This window comes from Pongo abelii, chromosome 16 (assembly GCF_028885655.2).
Source record: "Pongo abelii isolate AG06213 chromosome 16, NHGRI_mPonAbe1-v2.0_pri, whole genome shotgun sequence".
In the NCBI taxonomy this organism is placed as follows: Eukaryota; Metazoa; Chordata; class Mammalia; order Primates; family Hominidae; genus Pongo; species Pongo abelii.
In genome coordinates this window covers 82939679-82949075 of record NC_072001.2, presented here as the reverse complement: position 1 = coordinate 82949075, position 9397 = coordinate 82939679, and the positions used below count along the sequence as shown (strand labels likewise).

At 42.8% G+C, this 9397-nt stretch overlaps 1 pseudogene; it reads left to right on the top strand.

Moving 5' to 3' along the window:
• The first annotated feature begins 9239 nt into the window (after positions 1–9239).
• On the top strand, positions 9240–9397 carry LOC112129210 (U2 spliceosomal RNA; annotated as a pseudogene).

The window sequence follows — 9397 nt, the reverse complement described above, 5'->3', positions numbered from 1 at the left end:
GTCCTTTCTTCCTTCTCCCAATACCCCTGGAGGAACTGCTTCCGGACCAGCCATGGTAGTTCCCCACCACCCCTCACACCCGTGGTGTGACACTGCCATTTTCTACAGGGGCACTGTGAGGCCAGGCCAGCAGCTGGGAAGGCTTGCTGGTGACCAGGCTGCATTCTCTGTGTCTCTCTCTGCATGGATAGCCTTTAGGCTAAGTCCATAGGGTTTAAGGCTTATTATAGGAGGAAGGGACCCCAGTGAAGTGAGAAGGACATTTTCACATTAGCTAAGCTGAGCTCTTTAAATCTTTTTTTTTTTTTTAAGTGACCTGATTTTGCAGCTCCAGCTGATGAAGTGGGATGTCTTGCTTCTATGTATGGTCAGCGGAGTCTGTGAGGTAGCGATGCACGCTAAGGGTCAAAGATTGCCCCTGGAAGTTAGACTGAGATCTGAACAGCGTAGTTCTGCCCCAGACAAGGTCTGCAGATGAAGACCTGTCTGAGAGTTCACTTGATAACTATTTATTGAGCCTTTACTATGTGTACTTTTGTATTGATTCTCCAAATTTCTCAGTTCCTAGGGGGCAAGAATGGTTGAGGAAGGGTGAAAGCCTGAAGAAGGAAGGAGGTGATGTCTTACAAACAGCTATGCTTGATATGCTAAGGGGCTTAAGCCTGGTGGTTATGGAGAATTGGCCTCACTATTTTCACCTAATATATGGTGACTGATGCTGGAGAGGTCATAGGTGGAGGCAAACTCTAACAGATGAAGGGGAAGAGAACTGGGAGCAGCAGCCTCTTTGCCAACTTTTAGACCATGCCAGATTGGCGGCCACAGAGTTGGCTGCCGTTTTGTGGCATTTAGTCAGGAAATGTCCATGGAGAAATCTCCCACAGTGGGGAGGCTGTTGGACAGATGACTTTCAAGATGGCAGTCAACATTATACAGCCCCTACCAATTGCAGGCCTCATGCTCATATATGAGCAACACTTGGATCCTTTGAGGCAAAAATCTCACTATCTAGTGGAGCTGCCACAATCTAGCTCGCCAGCTCAGCCCCTTCTAGTTCTAAGATTCTGTGATAGGGTTGGCTCTAGCTGAGTCTCAAGAAATTACAAACTATTACCAGTTGAGAGAGAGAAAGCAGGAAAATAATTCTCTGATTTGTCTATCCTGCAAGAAAGCACTCTTGGATGAGTGTGGAAACCTATGTACAGACCATAAATATTGACTCAAGGTAGGGAAGAGGGTGTTAAAGCAGTCTTGCAGGAGTTTGTTCCTTGGGATTCCTGCCTGTGTCTGCCAAGGTTTGGAGCCTAAAAGTGGTTTACCTATGTGAATTTCTTTATAAGACATTTTTCTTTGGCTGAAGAAGGGCAGCAGGCCATAAATAAAGCCTGGGGTCTCAACAGATGAGGATATGGGAGAAGAAGGATAATGCTTGGCTTCCCATCCGCCCACTTTGAGATGGGGGCTCCTAGTGGTGAGTATGGAAAGCATTCTCCTCAGAATTGTTCTGGAAGTTGAGGCACAGGGTGTGCCACTTTGACATCTTGGAGGTTTTGTGTTCCAGGTGGCACAGCATTTTTCTGAAAGAGTAAAGATGGTAGCTAGGGCAGAAAACTGTTGGGAGAAGGTGGGAGCACTGAGCAGGAAGAGGCTGATCTTGAACAGAAGGAGGCCCCTCCACCCTACCCTGCCAGGGACCCACAAACACACTGTGTGGGGCAGGAGGTCTTCAGAGGGGGCTGCGGTCCTGGGGTTAAGCTGAAGGCTGCCGTGGAGTGTGCATGCTTCTACTATTTCCCCATGTGTCTCCACTGGCTGGATGGCCCAGGTCTGCATGAAGGATAATTCTGTGGCATAAAGAATAACAGGTGTCCAGAGAGAATCTAGGTTTTTCCTCTTTGTCAAACTGGAATAAAGGGCATCTCCAGAATCACCTTCCACTGAAGAGTTTCATTCTATGACAGGGTCTACTCTGAGCTTGAAGAATCTAGAGATCTGAGAGACCTTCTTCTAAGACTGTTTGCCATTCTTTGTCCAAAGTTATCCAGGAGCACAGCGAACAGGCTTTGGAGCCAAAGGAACCTGAATTCAAATCCCAGCAACATCTTTTCCTAGCTGTGTGGTTTTGGGCAAAGCTTTTACCTTCTCTGAGCCTCAGTTTCATCATCTAAAAAGTGGGGATGTCCTGATCACAGTGCTGAGGTAAGGATCAAATGAGATGATGTATGTAGAATATGCAGTCCAGGGGCTGGCACACAGTAAGTGCTTAATAAGTGCTGATTCCCTTTCTGTTCCTTTCACTTAGTTGGAGAAAAACAACCATATCAGCTAAAGGCAGGACTGCAATAGAACTTACACCCTATGTTCTTGGTCAGGCATGGGCCCCAGATTTCAGGCTCCCCTGATGTAGGTCAGCAGCTGGGCCTGACCCCATACCCCTACCCACAGCTGCACAATGCCCAGGCATCTTCTGGAGCCTTGGAGCCCTTTGATTTTCCTTGGATTCCCAAATGGCTGTTTTCAGACAGGCCTCCTTCCAGCCAGCTGCCCTCAGGGCTGGCTGTGGTGAAGCCTGTATTTGTCAAGTGGCAGCTTTAATGAAAAAGGAGATGCAGACTCACACGCATTAGGAAGTAACTGAGCTTTCTCGGCCACATCACACTACAAAAACCAGTTCTGTGCAGCCAAGCTTGCTGAGATTGATTTCCTTGAGCCCTTTATCTCACTCTGATATTTTATCTCAGAAAGTCAATACTGTGGATATTGCCATCTAAACAGGACTCTCTCCTGTCCGCATATTGTTGGATGGGAGTCTGGAAAATTTCTCCCAACCAGTCATTTATTTGTTCATCAGAAGCCAGCTTCTTTGTTGCTTTGATGCAAGAAAGACTAAACTTGGTGAGCCAGCCAGCCTTGCATGCAGCTGGCAACAAGACATATACAAATCCCAGCAGGAGATCAACTTTGGGCCCCAAGAGCTGCCTGTTGATAGAAACAATGGGGAAGTCAAATCGTCGTGCATTACTCTCCCATAGTACTTAAGGTGGCTTGAGAGGCAGAGAAAGTGTTTAGGTGTAGCTTGGGGGATGCCAGAGTGGGGCAAGGTAATTTTACACCTTCCTGGAGGCTGCACAGGTGTGGATCTGAAGCCAGCTTGGATTCTCTTAACTTTGCCTTTGGTCACCCAGAGGAGTCAGATCCTGAGGAAACAAGTCATGTTAACCCATGGGAGGCCAAGTATAGGCCAACTATGCTTTATTAATTTGTTATTGGAGGTCCAGGGCCAGTGATGGGGGTAGGTGTGTTCAGAAGGTAAATTACAAATCAGAAGGATGCTTAGTGAGTGCAAAGTTAGAGCAAAGAGAGCAGGATCTTCTTGTGAAATTGTTTGTCCTTCCTTCTTGCATCCCTCCATCCCTTCTTCCTTCCCTCCTCTCTCCATTCAGAAATTAGTGAGCCTTTTTATCGTGTGCCTGGTCCTTGCCTGGCTCTGGGAATATACAGATAACCATTTCTATCCCTGGAAGCTTGTGTACAGTCTAATAGGGAGCCAGATAAGTCAACAGAGAATACAGAACACAGGTGTTAGCAGTTGTGTCTTCACTTCTAAAGCAGGTGGGCTCAGAGGGCTACAATGAGGGCTCACTGAGACAACATCCATCAGGTTAGTGATAGCATGGTGCATGGCTCATAGCACTCAATAAATATTGGCTACTGTTATGTTTATTCCTCATCTCCTTAGTGCTGGTGAACACACAGCAGAGGAGAGGCAAATGCTCCGGGAATCAGTGAAGGCTTCCCATCCAGGAGCATGGGAGGATGAGTGGGCCTTCTCTGGGTGGAGAAGGGGCACGAGGGTCCCAGCCAGGAGGCCAGATGCTTGATACTGTGTTCAGTGAATGACAAGGGACATTGAGGTAGAGGAGGGAAAGGGGTACAGGACAGGAATAAGATAATACAGGGTCAAATTGTAAAGTGATAGCCTGGATGCTGAAGGGACAACGGAGGTTTTTAAACTGTGAAAGCACGACTGGATTTTTGGAAAGCTAGCAGTGATGATCGCATAGAGCATGGATTAGATAAATTGTAAAAAGTCTCATTTGGGGCCCTTTTGATAGGGCAAGGTGTGAGAAGAGGAGGACCTACTCCAAGGTTGCATTAAGAAGGTGGAAAAGAGAGACTAAATTGGTGAGATACTGAAGAAGTAGAATTGAGGGAAAGTGATTACTGATTGAATTCTGGAGATGAAGGAAAGAGGAATGGTTGAGTATATTCTTAGGGTATTTGGATGCATGATGGTCTCACTAGCCCCAGATAGGCAGTGAGATAGGAGGAAGAAGCATAGGAGGAGAGGATGGTTTCAGTTGGGACAAAGGTGCCGGTGCTTGTGGGACATCCATGTGGAGATGGGGTGAGGATTGGAGACACTGCCTGGGGGCTTGTCAGTAGGGGCTACTGGAAGTCCTGGTCACTTAAGGAAATGTACAGAGAACGTGGATGGCAGACAAACAATAGGGTTGTTCAAAAAGAAGAGAATCCCAGCTAGGAGTCTAAGGAAAGATTGATGCAGAGAGGGAGGGAAGGGGGAAAAGAGGACAGGTGTGATCACCTGTGCCCAGGAGCGCAAAGGGGCAAGTGGAATGAGGACTAAAAAGAGGCGACATTTGGTGTCTGGGGTGCTTTCAGACAAGCCCTCTTGCTGGATAGATACGAACAAGTACTAGTGACTCATCCAGCTTTACTTTTCTAAAATTCCTTATTAGTCAACACAAGTTTTGTTGACTACAGTATAGCTCCTTTGCTTGGTCCAATAGGTGTTTCAACAAAGATTGAACAGTGAGATCTTACCATTTCCAGCCTGACAGCGTATGTTCCTTCAGGCCCGTTATTAAGATTTCAGAAGCTCCTCCATCCATCCAGGAACACTGATATCGCTTTAGGTGGATGGTTTCCATGGAAACTAATCTCTTTGATTTGTTAATCATTTCTCTCCATGCTAATGTCAGCAGTGACCAGTTCTCACCCTGTCTCCTCACTCTGGCCCTGATCCATATGGATTAGGATGTGGGTATTGGGGGACCTGGCCATCCCTGACTGTGAAGTTAGCCATTTCTTCTATACTATGTGTGGTTTTGCAGGGTAGAGAGAAAACAGTCTCTATCTAGACATCATCTAAGAAGGCAGTGCAGTTTGGTTTTAAATTCTTGCCATCCCACCTTTGGCAAATGGTATGTCTGGCAAGTTACATAACTGCTCTAAACCACCATGTCTTCATCTATGAAGCAGAGATAAATCCTAACTCACAGGGCTACTGGGGGGATTAAATGAGGTGAGATATTAAAAGTAGGGCAACAATAGCTTGCAATTGCTGGTATTGTCATTATTACTGTTCTAGGAATGGTTAACTTTTGAAGGAGGCTGTTGATCTCATTCCCAGTATCTTCCTGAGGCACCCTGTTCTGTGACTTAAGGCTTTTACTTTGTAACAGGGAGGAGGGAGGGAAACCCACATACATTTGCATGGGGCTGTGATTATAAATACTATAAGGGATAATAAGCCTTGGACAAGTTTTTAAAGTGAACATGTAGCCTGGGCTCCTGTTTCCTGCTCAGGAAGGAGAAGTGTCACAGTTTCCTGTTGGCTGCACCTTCCCCTCTGCCCCACCCAGGGACCTAGAGATTAGGCATCCTCCCTTCCTCCCCACTTCTCCCTCTCCCTCCTTTCTTCCCTCCTTCCTCTTTTCCCTTTCTCCTACACCCTCTCCCTTTCAGGTGTCTGTTATAGAGAATGTAGGCAAATCACTGACCCATTGTGCGTGTTCAGTTGAGAAACATTGCTTTTTTTTTTTTTTTTTTACTGTTTCTTTTTGAGACTGAACAATTGGTGATTGACTGACCATGCTTCTTTGGTGAATTCTTTGGTCTTATCTTTTGCCCAATTGACTTGCTATTTAGTTAGTTAGTTTTTTCTTGGTAATCATTTTGTAGTTGTTTTAGTAAGAATATTTTCTGGCATGTTTTTCAAAACTTGTCCCTGTTTGCTTTTAAATGGGCAATACAAACATGTACAAAATGCAAAACATTCAAAAGGCTTCATAGTGAAACAAAAGGCTCTCTCCATCCCCTGGCCCCATCACCCATTGTCCCTTTCCAGAGGCTGCTACAGGCACACCCCAGAGATATTACAGATTTGCTTCCCAACACCGCAATAAAGTGAATGTCATAATAAAGCAAGTCACATGAATTTTGTGGTTTTCTATTGCATGTAAAAGTTATGTTTACACTATACTGTAGTCTATCAAGTGTGCAATAACATTATATCTAAAAATGTACATACATTAATTAAGAAATACTTTATTACTAAAATATGCTAATGATCATCTGAGCCTTTGGCAAGTCATAATCTCTTTTGTTGGCAGAAGGTTTTGCCTTGACGTTGATGACTACTGACTGATCAGGTTGGTGGTTGCTGAAGTTTGGGGTGTCTGTGGCAATTTCTTAAAATAAGATAACACTGGCCAGCTGTGGTGGCTCATGCCTGTAATCCGAGCACTCTGGGAGGCCAAGGCGGGTGGATTGCCTGAGGTTGAGAGTTCGAGACCAACCTGGCCAGTATGGTGAAACCCTGTCTCTACTAAAAACACAAAAATTAGCTGGGCACAGTGGCAGGCACCTGTAATCTGAGCTACTTGGGAAGTTTGAACGATGGAGGCAGAGGTTGCAGTGAGCCAAGATTGCGCCATTGCACTCCAGCCTGGGCAACAAGAGTGAAACTCCACCTTGAAAAAAGAAAAAAAAAAAGATAACATGGATGTTTGCTACATCAATTGGCTCTTCTTTTATGAGAGCTCTCTGTAGCATGCAATGCTGTTTGATAGCATTTTACCCAAAGTAGAACTTTCAAAATTAGACTCATTCCTCTCAACCCCTACTGCAGCTTTATCAACTAAATCCTTTGCTGTCATTTCAACAATGTTCACAGCATCTTCACCAGGAATAGGTTCCATCTCAAGAAACCACTTTCTTTGCTGATTCATTCATTCATAAGAAGAAACTCCTCATTCATTTAAGTTGTATCATGAGATTGTAGCAATTCAGTTACATCTTTGGGCTCCACTTTTAATTCTAGTTTTCTTGCTGTTTCTACCACATGTGCAGTTATTACCTCCACTGAAGTCTTGAACCCTTCAAAGTCATTCATGAGGACTGGAATAAACTTTTTCAAAACTCCTGTTAATGTTGATATTTTGGTTTCCTCCCTTGAATTATGAATGTTCTTAATGGCATCTATGGCATTAATTAATCTATGTATGGCAGCTATATAGCCTTACAAAATATGTTTCTTAAATAATAAGACTTGAAAGTAGAAACTTCTTTTTGGCCCATGGATTGTAGAATGGATATCATGTTAGTAGGCATGAAAACAACATTGCTCTCCTTGCACATCTCCATCAGAGCTTTTGGGTGACCAGGTACATTGTCAATGAGCAGTAATATTTTGAAAGAAATCTTTTTTTGTAGGCAGTAGGTATCAACGTGGGCTAAAAATATTCAGTCAACCATGCTGTAAACAGCTGTGCTGTCAGCCAGGCTTTGTTCTTCCATTTGTAGAGCACAGACAGAGCAAGTTTAGCCTGATTCTAAAGGGCCCTGGGATTTTCAGGATGGTAAATGAGCACTGACTTCAACTTACAGTCACCAGCTGCATACCCCTAACAAGAAAGGCAGCCTGTCCTTTGAAGCTTTAAAACTAGGCATTGAGTTCTCCTTCTAGCTATGAATGTCATCCTAGATGGCATCTTCTTCCAATATAAGGCTATTTCATCTACACTGAAAATCTGCTGTTTAGTGTGGCCACCTTCATCAATGATATTGGCTAGATTTTCTGGATAACTTTCTGTAGCTTCTACATCAGCACTTGCTGATTCACCTTGTACTTTTATGAAGACAGCTTCTTTCCTTAAACCTCACGGGCTAACCTCTGGTAGCTTCCAACTTTTCTTCTGCAGCTTCCTTACCTATCTCAACCTCCACAGAATTGAAGAGAGTTAGTGCTTTACTCTGGATTAGGCTTTGACTTGAGGGAATATTGTGGCTAGTTTTATCTATCTAAACTATTAGAAGTTTCTCCATAGCAGCAATAAGGCTGTTTCACTTTCTTATTGTGTAAGTGTTCACTGGAGTAGCACTTTTAATTTCCTTTAAAACCTTTTCCTTTGCATTCACAATTTGATTAACTGTTAGACACAAGAGGTGTAGTTTATGGCCTGTCTTGGCTTTTGACATGCCTTCCTCACTAAGTTTAATCATTTCTAGCTTTTGATTTAGTGTGGGAGATGTGCAACTCTTCCTTTTTACTTGAACACTTAGAGGCCACTGTAGGGCTATTAAGTGGACGAATTTCAATATTGTCATGTCTCAGAGAACGGTGAGGTCCCGGGAAAGGGAAAGAGAGAGAACAAACAGGTTGTTGTTGGAGCTGTCAGAACACACACAACATTTATTGATTAAGTTTGCTCTCTTAGATGGGCATGGCTTGTGGTGTCCCAAAACAATTACAATAGAAACATTTAAAAGATTACAGGTCACCAGTCACCATAACAGATATAATAATAATAAAAAAGTTTGAAATATTATGAGAATTACCAAAATATGACACAGAGACATGCGTGAGCATGTGCTGTAGGAAAAATAACGCTGATAGACTTGCTTGACACAGGGTTGACACAAACCTTCAATTCGTAAAGATGCAGTATTTGAGAAGCACAATAAAATGCGACAAAATGAGGTATGCTTGTACTTAATATCAGAATCTTGTGTATCCTGCCTGAGATATTGCATGCATATACAAATTGTAAGAATACACATATATATGTAAGAGTCTATATATTTATACATATGGTAATTTATATAAATTTGTTTACATCTAGCTTTTTCACTTAATATCTGGCAGATCATTTCATATAAATTTTTATAGAGCTGCTTTATTATTTATAATGACTGTATACTTTTCCATCCTATGTTTGGACTATAATTTAACCATCAAATATTGATGAACATTTAAATTGTTTCTAATATTTTCTATCACAACACTGCTGCAATTAATATATTTATAATACATGGGTTTATCTATAGAATATATAATCTAGAAGTGAAATAATTAAGTTAAAGTTTGATAGATATGATAAGATTACCTTTTATAGAGGTGATATCATACACTCTCTACAGAAGTGTTTAAGAGTATCGCTTCTTGGCCTTTTGGCTAAGATCAAGTGTAGTATCTGTTCTTATCAGAAGTGTTTAAGAGTATCTCTTTCTCTACAGTTTCTCCAAAGTTGAATTTCATCAAACTTTTTGATACTTATCAACCTGATATGTAAATTTTTAAAACTCAGCATAT